The following is a 10,921-nucleotide window of genomic DNA, read 5'->3' as shown; positions in this document are numbered from 1 at the left end:
TAAAAAAAATTGAATTTCACCACTGGTGGGGCCACATTACTAGCTGTAAGTAGTAGGACATGCCTGGCCTAAGCAATTTCCCCAAGATGTCTTCGTTTATTTGGTATATTGTATTCCTTCAAGATACCCATCACTCCATGCAGCAGGAAGTTTCAAAATAATCTTGATATAATCAGCCTAAGCATTTTTGGAATAAACTATTTATGAATGCTCAGGATGAGCAGATGGAAAGTAGGTATGTATCTTGGCAGATCTTTTACTAAACAGCATCAGGTTCCAAAAGAGACCGTAGGCCCCTTGGAGTTAAGTTTGTTGCTTGCCAGATAACTTCTAAAAAGTAGTTTGTTATTCTTTCTCTAGCACATGATTTAGCTTTATATTTTTGGCACCCATAGCTGAACATGATACAAGATATAGTACAAATAGGACCATCTCTTATATAAAATAAAACACAATATCCAATTGAAATCAAATTATTCCTCAGCACAGGAATTTAGCCAGAAATTTGGTTCCATGTGTAAAATTTAACAGGCGTAATAAAGATGAAGCAGGAAATCAATCTATCGCAGAAACAAGATTGGCTTGAAAAGTTTCCTTTCCTTTCCTTTCCTTTCCTTCCTTTCCTTTCCTTTCCTTTCCTTTCCTTTCCTTTCCTTTCCTTTCCTTTCCTTTCCTTTCCTTCCCTTCCCTTCCCTTCCCTTCCCTTCCCTTCCCTTCCCTTTTCCTTTCCTTTCCTTTCCTTTCCTTTCCTTTCCTTCCCTTCCCTTTCCTTTCCTTCCCTTCCCTTCCTTTTCCCTTCCCTTCCCTTCCTTTCCTTTCCTTTCCTTTCCTTTCCTTTCCTTCCCTTCCCTTCCCTTCCCTTCCCTTCCCTTCCCTTCCCTTTCCTTTCCTTTCCTTTCCTTTCCTTTCCTTTCCTTTCCTTTCCCCTTTCCTTTCCTTTCCTTTCCTTTCCCTTTCCTTTCCTTTCCTTTCCTTTCCTTCCCTATCCTTCCTTTCCCCTTCCCCTTTCCCCGTTCCCTTCCCCCCTTCCCCCTTCCCCTTCCCCTCCCTCCTCTCCTCTCCTTTAATCTCCTGCTTTTTTATGTATTTTGTTTCCAAGTTCTTAGTTTTATTTTGCATTTTCAATAACACACATCCATATCAGTTCAAAGGGAATTCGTGTAACATTTTCTGGATTGTGTTTCTAAGTTACAACTTTAAAATGGAATGTGTTATTACTTCCAGCATCTCATTAAAACAAAATGGAAATATTCCATGATGTTGCCCCCCCTACCTCATGTCTGTGGTCATCCATCTCGAACCCAAAGCATGTAGAAAGACATAGGTAGAAATATATTAAATCTGACAAATGACCTCCCATGTGCAAAGGAGGAAATAAAGATTCATTCTCAGTGTTTGTGAGATCATTTTGATGAAGGAAAGGCTAATTGAGGATGGCATATATTCTAAATCTAATTCAAATCAGCGTTTTTACATGAAGACTTATCACATTTTCAATGGTAGACTCCACCATAAAAGAGCTTAGCAAAGACATCCTAAATTTGATTCTGCAATTTTTTTAAAATGCTTCATCAGAAGTGACATTTTTCCCTGGTAATGTGTTTCCAATCTTGATATTAGCACAAAATAGATACCAGTAGAATGAAGGGTTATTTCCTTCCTTCCTTCCTTCCTTCCTTCCTTCCTTCCTTCCTTCCTTCCTTCCTTCCTTCCTCCCTCCCTCCCTCCCTCCTCCCTCCCTCCCTCCCTCCTCCCTTCCCTCCTCCCTTCCATCATCCATCCATCCTTTCCTCCATGCCTCCCTCCTTCCTTCCTTCCTCCCTCCCTCCCTCCCTCCTCCCTTCCCTCCTCCCTTCCATCATCCATCCATCCTTCCCTCCATGCCTCCCTCCCTCCATCCCTCCCTCCTCCCTCCCTCCCTCCCTCCCTCTTCCTTTCTGCCTCCATTCTTCCCTCCCTCCCTCCTTCATTTCTTCCTTGAAAACTAATCGCAACTAATATGTGATTATGCTTCGAATACATGCAGGATGAATGCAAACCCAGATATTTCACAACAAACAGACATGTTGTTGCCTTAGTTTTTGGGCCAACAATAAAATATACTTATCCTATGAGAAACAAATATCTTATTTCTTTAAAAAAATATTAAGAACCTTCCAATCGCTCCAACTTAAATACAGCCATCACATTATCTTCTTCCCCAGACTTTTATTCTATTGCTTTTAAGGGATTTAATTGGTCAATTGTATTTTATTACCTTTTTTATACACCATAAACCATTGCAACTGGGCAGCCTGCAAAGCAAACAAACAGTCTTATTAACCCAGAAGATGGCAGCAAAAATAATCAAAGTGCTTGAACAAAATTCTTGTGAGATAAATCTAGAATGTTTGGGACCCATTAAGTTAGAAAAAAGGCAATAGGGGACAAGACAGGATTGAACTATATAAAGAAAAAAATGTTTTCCTCTTAAAACATTAGGACCAGGAGTCATCCAATTAAATTGATTGGAAGGAAATTTAGAATCAAACCCTTCTTCTCACAGTGCATAATAAGCTATATTATCAGAATAGCAATAGCACTTAGACTTATATACTACTCCATAGTGCTTTATAGCACTCTCTGAGCACAGTGGTGGATTGCTCCCGGTTCGGTCCAGTTCTATAGAACCGATAGTAAAACTGGCGGGAGGCTCTGCCCGCCCGCCACGACGTCATCATGGGTGATCTGCGCATGCTCAGAAGTGTGCACGCTCCTACTGCTAACCAGTAGTAAAGATAAGTGGAACCCACCCCATCTGAGCAGCTTACAAATGTCAGCATATTGGCCCCCAACAATCTGGATCCTCATTTTACCAATGTCAGAAGGACGGAAGGCTGAATCAACCATGAGCCCATCAGGATCGAACTCCAGGCTGTGGGCAGAGTTAGCCTGCAATATTGCCTTCTAACCACTGTGCCCATAAGAAGGGCCCATAAGAAGATGAGATGACAGACTTTGAATTTAAGAGCTGGTTGGATATATTGATAGAGGGGAAGTTTATCAAAGGATACAATGCTTTCCCCATCCCTTCACTCTGAAAATGCTTTATTATTTAATAATCCCACTATTTATTTAATAGGGGATGCAGTGGCTCTGTGGCTAAGACACTGAGCTTATCGATTGAAAGGTTGGTAGTTCAGAGGTTCTAATCCCCACATAACGGCGTGAGCTCCTGTTACTTGTCCCAGCTTCTGCCAGCCTAGCAGTTCGAAAGCACATAAAAATGCAAGTAGAAAAATAGGGACCACCTTTGGTGGGAACAGCTTTCCGTGAGCCTTTGGCATTTAGTCATGCTGGCCACATGGCCACGGAGACGTCTTCGGACAGTGCTGGCTCTTCGGCTTTGAAACGGAGATGAGCACTGCCCCCTAGAGTCGGGAATGACTAGCACATATGTGTGAGGGGAACATTTACCTTTACCTTATTTATTTAATAATCCACTATTTATTATTTAATAATCCCACTATTATCCCACTATTTTAAAAAAACAGGATAAATAGTCCAATGACCCATACTTGGTCATTCAATGATCTTCTCCTCTTAGGAACCCTGATGGTGCAGTGGTTAAAGTGCAGTATTGCTGGCAAACTCTGCCCACAGCCTGGAGTTTGATCCTGATCAGGGCTCAAGGTTGACTCAGCCTTCCACCCTTCTGAAAATGGGGACCCAGATTGTTGGGAACAATATGCAAATAATGTGTCTACCTTGTAAACCACCCAGAGAGTGGCTTATATGGGGTGATATATAAGCCTAAAGCAGGGGTGGGATTTACTTACTTTCTTTACCGGTTCGCAAATGTGAGCACGCGCACATGTCCATACCTACATGTGCTTTGCTTGTGCACATGCCTTCTGCACATGCACCTGGCCTCAAAAATGTGCCTAAATAGGACAGCATAGACCCAGGGCAGGTGGGCAGCAGTGGTGGGTTCCTCCCGGTTCGGTCCGGTTCGGCCGAGCCGGTAGCGGTGACGATATGACATCACCGAACCGGTTCTCCCCCCCCGCCCTCCCACCCCCACCCCCCCATGTTATTCTTACCTTTTATTTGGTCCCACCCCCAATCTATTGCTGCCTCCTGAGTCCCAGCTGATGACTAGAGGGAAAAAAACTGTTTAAACTCTTGCTGCGGGAATTCAAAGAGCCGTCCTACAGCTGATCAGTGTTAAAAGCAAACAAATGAGTCGGGTCGTAAGTGCGAGGACCTTCCAGAAATGACTCTGACCAGCTAGCCACGCCCACCTAGTCACATGACCTCCAAGCCACACCCACAAAATAAGCCACACCCACAGAACCGGTAGTAAAAAAATTTAGAACCCACCCCTGGTCGGCAGGCCCACCTGTGATTTCTGCTGCTAGTTCGCCTGAACGGGTCCGAACCGGCTGAATACCACCTCTGGCCTTAAGGCTATTGTCGAGTCCTACCGGAGCTCGCCATCGATGGGGGGTGTGGGAGACGAAGGAGTGGAGATAAGCAGCCGCAGCGAACACACAAACAGTTCCTGGATAGCAGCTTATCATTGCCAAAGTAACCCTGATTCTCTGTGCGTTACTGGTGATTATTTCCTATCGCAGTTCTGAACGAACGACAAGCCGAGAGCTATGCTAATGCTATTCTTAGATCTGAAGCCTCTTACAGCAACAACTGACTTCCCTTTTCCCAGGTCACTTGAAAGTAGATTGGCTTTAGGTCTATGAGGACAATTTGGTCTTCTCTCCATTTGGTAGGTCTGGGACATCTTTGGTTTTTGTGTCCTGCAGATGATTCGAATTGAAAGATGGCATTCAAGTCTCCTCCCAAAAGTCTCAAAACCAATACGCCCTGCCCCAAAACAGTTGTAAAAGTGAGAAGATCCTCCTTGACTAAGCCTGGAAAAAAAAAACGGTGAGCTGCTAATTGACAGTGCTCTCTATGAGACATCTTAGGGGATTGGATACTTAAATCTTAATTACCAAAAACAATCCTAATCAGGTATTAAAACTCTACAGGGAAATTGAAAAACTCAGAGAAGCGAGTCTCAAATGTGGACGTTTGCTCTGTGCAAATTTAATTGATTCATATTATACAAATAAAGCAGATAAATTGGAAAATCTGTATATGTGCTTACTGGATTATTTATTTGTGGTGCCGATGCCAAAAAGGAAGTTGGAGCAGTAATCCCGATCAAGGCAATTACAATCAAATGATGAACTATTCAGAATGTTAGTATTGAAAAAAAGAGAACAGAGAGGAAGGGAAAGAGAAAGATAAGGAAAAAAGGAGAATGAGAAAGAAATGAAAAGAGAAAAAAAGAGAAAGAAATGATGAACTGTTTAGAATGTTAGTATTTTAAAAAAAGAGGGAAAGAGAACAAGAAAGGGAAGGAAAAAGAAAGGGAGGAAGGAAGGAAGGAAGGAGGAAGGAAGGAAGGGAGGAAGGAAGGAAGGAAGGAAGGAAGGAAGGAAGGAAGGAAGGAAGGAAGGAAGATAGATAGATAGATAGATAGATAGATAGATAGATAGATAGATAGATAGATAAATCAATTTTTCAAAAAATCAAAAATATGTTTTTTCTCTTAACAGCTACAGAGGAAGAAAACTATGGAACCTCAACTTACTTGGAATTGACAGTGAGAGAGAAGGAGGAGGAAAAACAACAGGAATAAGCCAAGACACTGATGTCAGTCACAGATTAGAAAGCGAAGCAAAACTGTCAGGACCTAACTTTTGTGGCAGCTGTCCACCAGGCGAAGTCAGTTTGGAGGAAATAATTCCCTCATTAAACAGGGAGCCATTTTAGTCTTTCAGAAACGATGCAACAATCCCCTCACAGATGACCAGGAGTCTAAGCAACAGTGACGGTTTTGTCTTTGACAACTGCTAACCGTTGTGCTTTGCTATCTTTGAAGGAGCTAGAGTTTAAAATAGCAGGTGGAGCCTCTGGTCTTGGTATCTCTGAGTCCTGCAGAAGATGTCCCTGGCTGTTGGGAGGAAAGGAGCAACCAAAAGTTTGGATCAGGTGGGGAGTGGGGTAGGGGAAATCTACCTGACTGTAAAATCCTGTAAAGTCCTGCTAGTGCCAATAGGTGAGAATATTAAGGAAGACTAGGACTGGTATGGTTGGAGGTAGTAGAGCAATACAGCAGAAGATGATAAAATAAGATGGATGGACTGGATCAGACATACAAGAAAATGTACCAAAGAAGAGAATATCTATAGCTCAAGATTGAACTGTGGCATCCTTGGTGTTCTCTGAGCTTGGTGGTTTCCTTGCAGATGTCGAATGATCCACAACTAGGTGATATCATCATGCTAGATGGGAGTGGGGTTCTAGCTTCTTTCACTGAAGATGTTCCCTAGTTGGGCCATGAAACATCTACTAGAAAATGACCAAGCCTGGAGAGCCCAAAAAACCCTGCAGTCATATGGATTTCCATTATTCTTGTCCACTCGCTTATGTCATTTAAGAAGCAGCAGAGCTTTTCTCACACAGCTCTGAATTTATAGATCTTTGCTTTAAAGGGGAATTGAACAGAATTTAATAACAGATTTGGAAGATGTTGCGCTGTCCGAAGACGTCTCCGTGGTCATGTGGCCAGCATGACTAAACGCCAAAGGCGCACGGAATGCTGTTACCTTCCCACCAAAGGTGGTCCCTATTTTTCTACTTGCATTTTTTACGTGCTTTCGAACTGCTAGGTTGGCAGAAGCTGGGACAAGTAATGGGAGCTCACCCTGTTACGTGGCACTAAGGATTCAAATTGCTGAACTGCCAACTTTTTGATCGAGAAGCTCAGTGTCTTAGCCACTGAGCCACCGCTTTTTCTTACCAATGTTTTAATTCAATATTATTCTACTTAGTTCATTAGAGAGTAGGAGGAAAGAAACTGAATTAAATCTAGATACAAGCAGGAACGCTTAACTAACCTTGCAACAAATGGCATAAATTCACTAAAATGTCCATGAAATATAGAGAGGTCAGGATATTCATATTTTGGCTGCAATATGGAGGAATCACATATGTCAACAGCAAAGTCTAACAGATCTTCTCCCTGTTTACTTTGACTTAATATATGACTACTCAAGGATTCATGCCAATGAATAAAGATGGACAGATCTATGTGCAGAAAGTTTCCTTGATTCTCAGTCATCCAGGTTGTAGGAAGTTAGCACCCACCCCTTTCCTGGAAGAGTGAAATATTTTAGGAAATATGAAAAAGGCAGAATATTGTATTTCCCTGGATGAGAAATGGAGAAGCATATTTTACAGACAAAGCAGCTCCCACCTTCCTGCCCCCCACCCTTTGTCAATGGGCCATTAAGGCCTGGGCCAGTCTATTCTACATAACAAAGATCTGCCTCCTTCAGGCACAGCCATAGTAGGAATTGCTGTGGAATTCCAACAAAGATAGGATTAGCTCTCTACACAATATCAGCAGAAACTCACCACATGTGACCTGGGAAGCACATGTGACCATCGGCTAGCTAAGACCCCCCACCCCCTGGGAGTCTGACAACCAATCAGAATACTCTTTTGGGGCCCCAAGAAATGCAGAGCCAGAGAGAGCATTAAAAACCCGAGGATTTACTGTATCTGCCCCTTTTCTGTTCAGGAACTCAAGCCATGTGATCCTGTCCACCATTAAACCATCTTTCCAAGCAGCCTCCATGTTTCCAGTGTCTGTTTCCCCACTTGGAGCAGAACCTAGAAGGATGTTTCTTCCAACAAGGTCATGGTTGTCCCAAAGGTGCTTTTTCAGGAGGCAACTGGACTTTCTTGTCCAGTTGGGACCTGGATGACTGAGAATCTCTACAGACATTTAGCCATACAATTTGGAATGAACACCCTTTGAATGGTGTGGGAGTAGGAATGGATTTCCAGAGAAAAAAATTGCAGACTACAGGAACCAGCAGCACCACTCAGGTGACCTCCGAGGACACAGATAAACTTCGAAGTGCTTCAACGACCCTCTAAAAGGAAGCAAATGACCAGCTGTCTGCAAGGAATATAAATCCTTCCATTCCTCACTATCCTGTCAGAGCTGAAGAAGCTTCTCGAATGAGAAGCGAAACGTCTTCAAAAGAAAAAACAAGAAAGTCCAGTTGCCTCCTGACGTACCACCTTTGGGACAACATGCGGAATTCCGTGCTGAATCCATCTTAAACCAGCATACATTTTAAGCCATTTGCTTTCTCCTAATGCCTAAGCAAATGAGTCTTTTGGAGGACTCCAGAAGAAAGCATTGAGAAGACTGTATGTCCATAGATCTCAACTAGAGACCCTGAAAAAAAGCAGTAAAATATCAATCGAGTCTAAATACTGGGAGACTCCTAGGATTTCAACTTTGGGCATACACTTATTTTAGGACTTTGAGAACTATATGTTGAAGTGGAGTAACTATTTTACCTCAGCTCTGTGCTCGATTTTAGGAAGTATTAAAAGGGCAGAATTTTTCCTCTAAAAGGGAGGCAGAAACTCAACCCCCCACCTTTGTCAATGGGCCATTAAAGCCTGGGCCAGTCTATTCTACATAACAAAGATCTACCTCCTGCCGGCAGAGCCATAGTAGGAATTGCCCTCACCCAAGATCCAACAAAGATAGGATTAGCCCTCTACCAGAGGTGGGTTTCAGCAGGTTTTGACCAGTTCTGGAGAACTGGTAGCAGAACTTTGAGTAGTTCGGAGAACCGGTAGTAAAAATTCTAACTGGCACCACCCCCATCTATTCTCTGCCTCCCAAGTCTCAGCTGATTGGGAGGAGATGGGGATTTTGCAGTAACCTTCCCCTGGAGTGGGGTGGGAATGGAGATTTTACAGTATCCTTCCCCTGCCACGCCCGCCAAGCCATGCCATGCCCACCAAGCCACACCCACAGAACCGGTAGTAAAAAATTTTGAAACCCACCACTGCCCTCTACCCATCTAGCAATAGAACTCACCACATGGCATCACCCAGCAAGGCTTGGGACTCAGGACAGCCTACAGAGTTGCCCCTGCATGGCCCCATGGGAATCTGACAACCAATCAGAATACAATCTCAAATTCAAAGCCCAACATAGGGCATAAAACCAAGGCACTCTCAGCATCTCTGCCCTTTTTTCCTGCTCAGGAACTCAAGCCATGTGATCCTGTTCACCAATAAACCTTCTTCCCAAGCAACTTCCATGAATCCAATGTCTTTTTCCCCGCTTGGAACTGAACCCAGAAGGATATTTCTTCCAACAGAGCCATATTCCTCTATCCATATTGTTTCCCTGCAACACGTTACTCCCAACTCAGCGTAATATTGAGGCTTCGAGACGCATAGCCCATATAGACTTCTCCTCTATGAAATTTCCCATTCTCCTTTAAAGCTTAAAAACTGCTAGAACAGATTGCAATTTAATATATCCATCTGCTTGCGTTAAAATACACAGGAGTATTTTAAACCTTTGGTGACACACAGGTCTAATCACTCACTTCTGTGCCCGATTCCCAACGTGTTTGCATTAAGTGCTGTTCAGACTATAGTCCAAATGCCTTTCTCACTTGAAAACCTTTTGTCTTCCACTGGGAGTTTTTCAAATAAATGGGGGGGGGGCGGGAATCAGTAAACAAGGATGCTCACTTTTTCCTACTTTGTTTATCCTCATTGAAAAAAAAAGAAAAAAAAGGATTAGTACCAGTAGGAATTATTCGGTGTCTTCAAATAAAAACAGAATATCGCATAATAAATCTGTTTCTCTGTTATATATATTTTCCCCAGAATTCTAATAGAGATGTAATTCACTTACAGTTTGAATAAATGTCATGCAGTTGTAGAATTAGAAGATAATTTGGATGAATTATCTGCTTTGTTAGTCAGCGTTGATAAAGACTTGTAAAATGACTTCAAGAATCCATGGACATCATATTAGTCCTAGAAGATTTAACTATTTAGGACTAATTATTCCAAAGGAAGTTAATGTGATTCTCTTTCACAAAAGAGAATGAAACATGATGCTTCCTTCTTCATCATTTTTGGATAAATCAGTAACAATTTGTGACGATTCCCTCCCTCCCCTTAAAATTCAATTCTTATTTTGGACTTTTTCAGTTCTCTTGTTTATCAAAGTGTGATTGGGCCAGAGGTGGGTTCTAAATTTTTTTACTACCGGTTCTGTGGGCGTGGCTTATTTTGTGGGTGTGGCTTGGAGGTCATGTGACTAGGTGGGCGTGGCTAGCTGGTCAGAGTCATTTCTGGAAGGTCCTCGCACTTATGACCAGTCCTCGTACTTACGACCCGACTCATTTGTTTGCTTTTAACACTGATCAGCTGTAGGACGGCCCTTTGAAGCCCCGCGGCAAGAGTTTAAACAGTTTTTTTCCCTCTAGTCATCAGCTGGGACTCAGGAGGCAGCAATAGATTGGGAGTGGGACCAAATAAAAGGTAAGAATAACGTGGGGGGGGTGGGGGTATTAGAGGGGGGGAGAACCGGTTCGGTGACATCATATCGTCACAGCTACCGGCTCGGCCGAACCGGACTGAACCGGGAGGAACCCACCACTGGATTGGGCCCATTAACAAAGGCATACATATACCTGATTGGAATTGTTACTTCAAATGTTTAATTAAACTAATTAATTCCTGGTACTTAGAACATAAGTGATGTTTGGAGCAGTAGTGGAATTCAAATTTTTTACTACCAGTTCTGTGGCCATGGATTGGTGGGCGTGGTGTGGCTAGGTGGGTGTGGCTTGGTGGGCGTGGCAGGGGAAGGATACTGCAAAATCCCCATTGCCTCCCCACTCCTGTGGGAAGGATATTGCAAAATCCCCATTCCCTTTCCACTCCTGGGGGAAGGATATTGCAAAATCTCCATTCCCACCCCACTCTGGGGACAGCCAGAGGTGGTATTTGCCGGTTCTCCAAACTACTCAAA

This window comes from Pituophis catenifer, unplaced genomic scaffold (genome assembly GCF_029215685.1).
Source record: "Pituophis catenifer annectens isolate HBS135680 unplaced genomic scaffold, rPitCat1.0.hap2 SCAF_4, whole genome shotgun sequence".
In the NCBI taxonomy this organism is placed as follows: domain Eukaryota; kingdom Metazoa; phylum Chordata; class Lepidosauria; order Squamata; family Colubridae; genus Pituophis; species Pituophis catenifer.
This window is presented reverse-complemented; position numbering follows the sequence as displayed.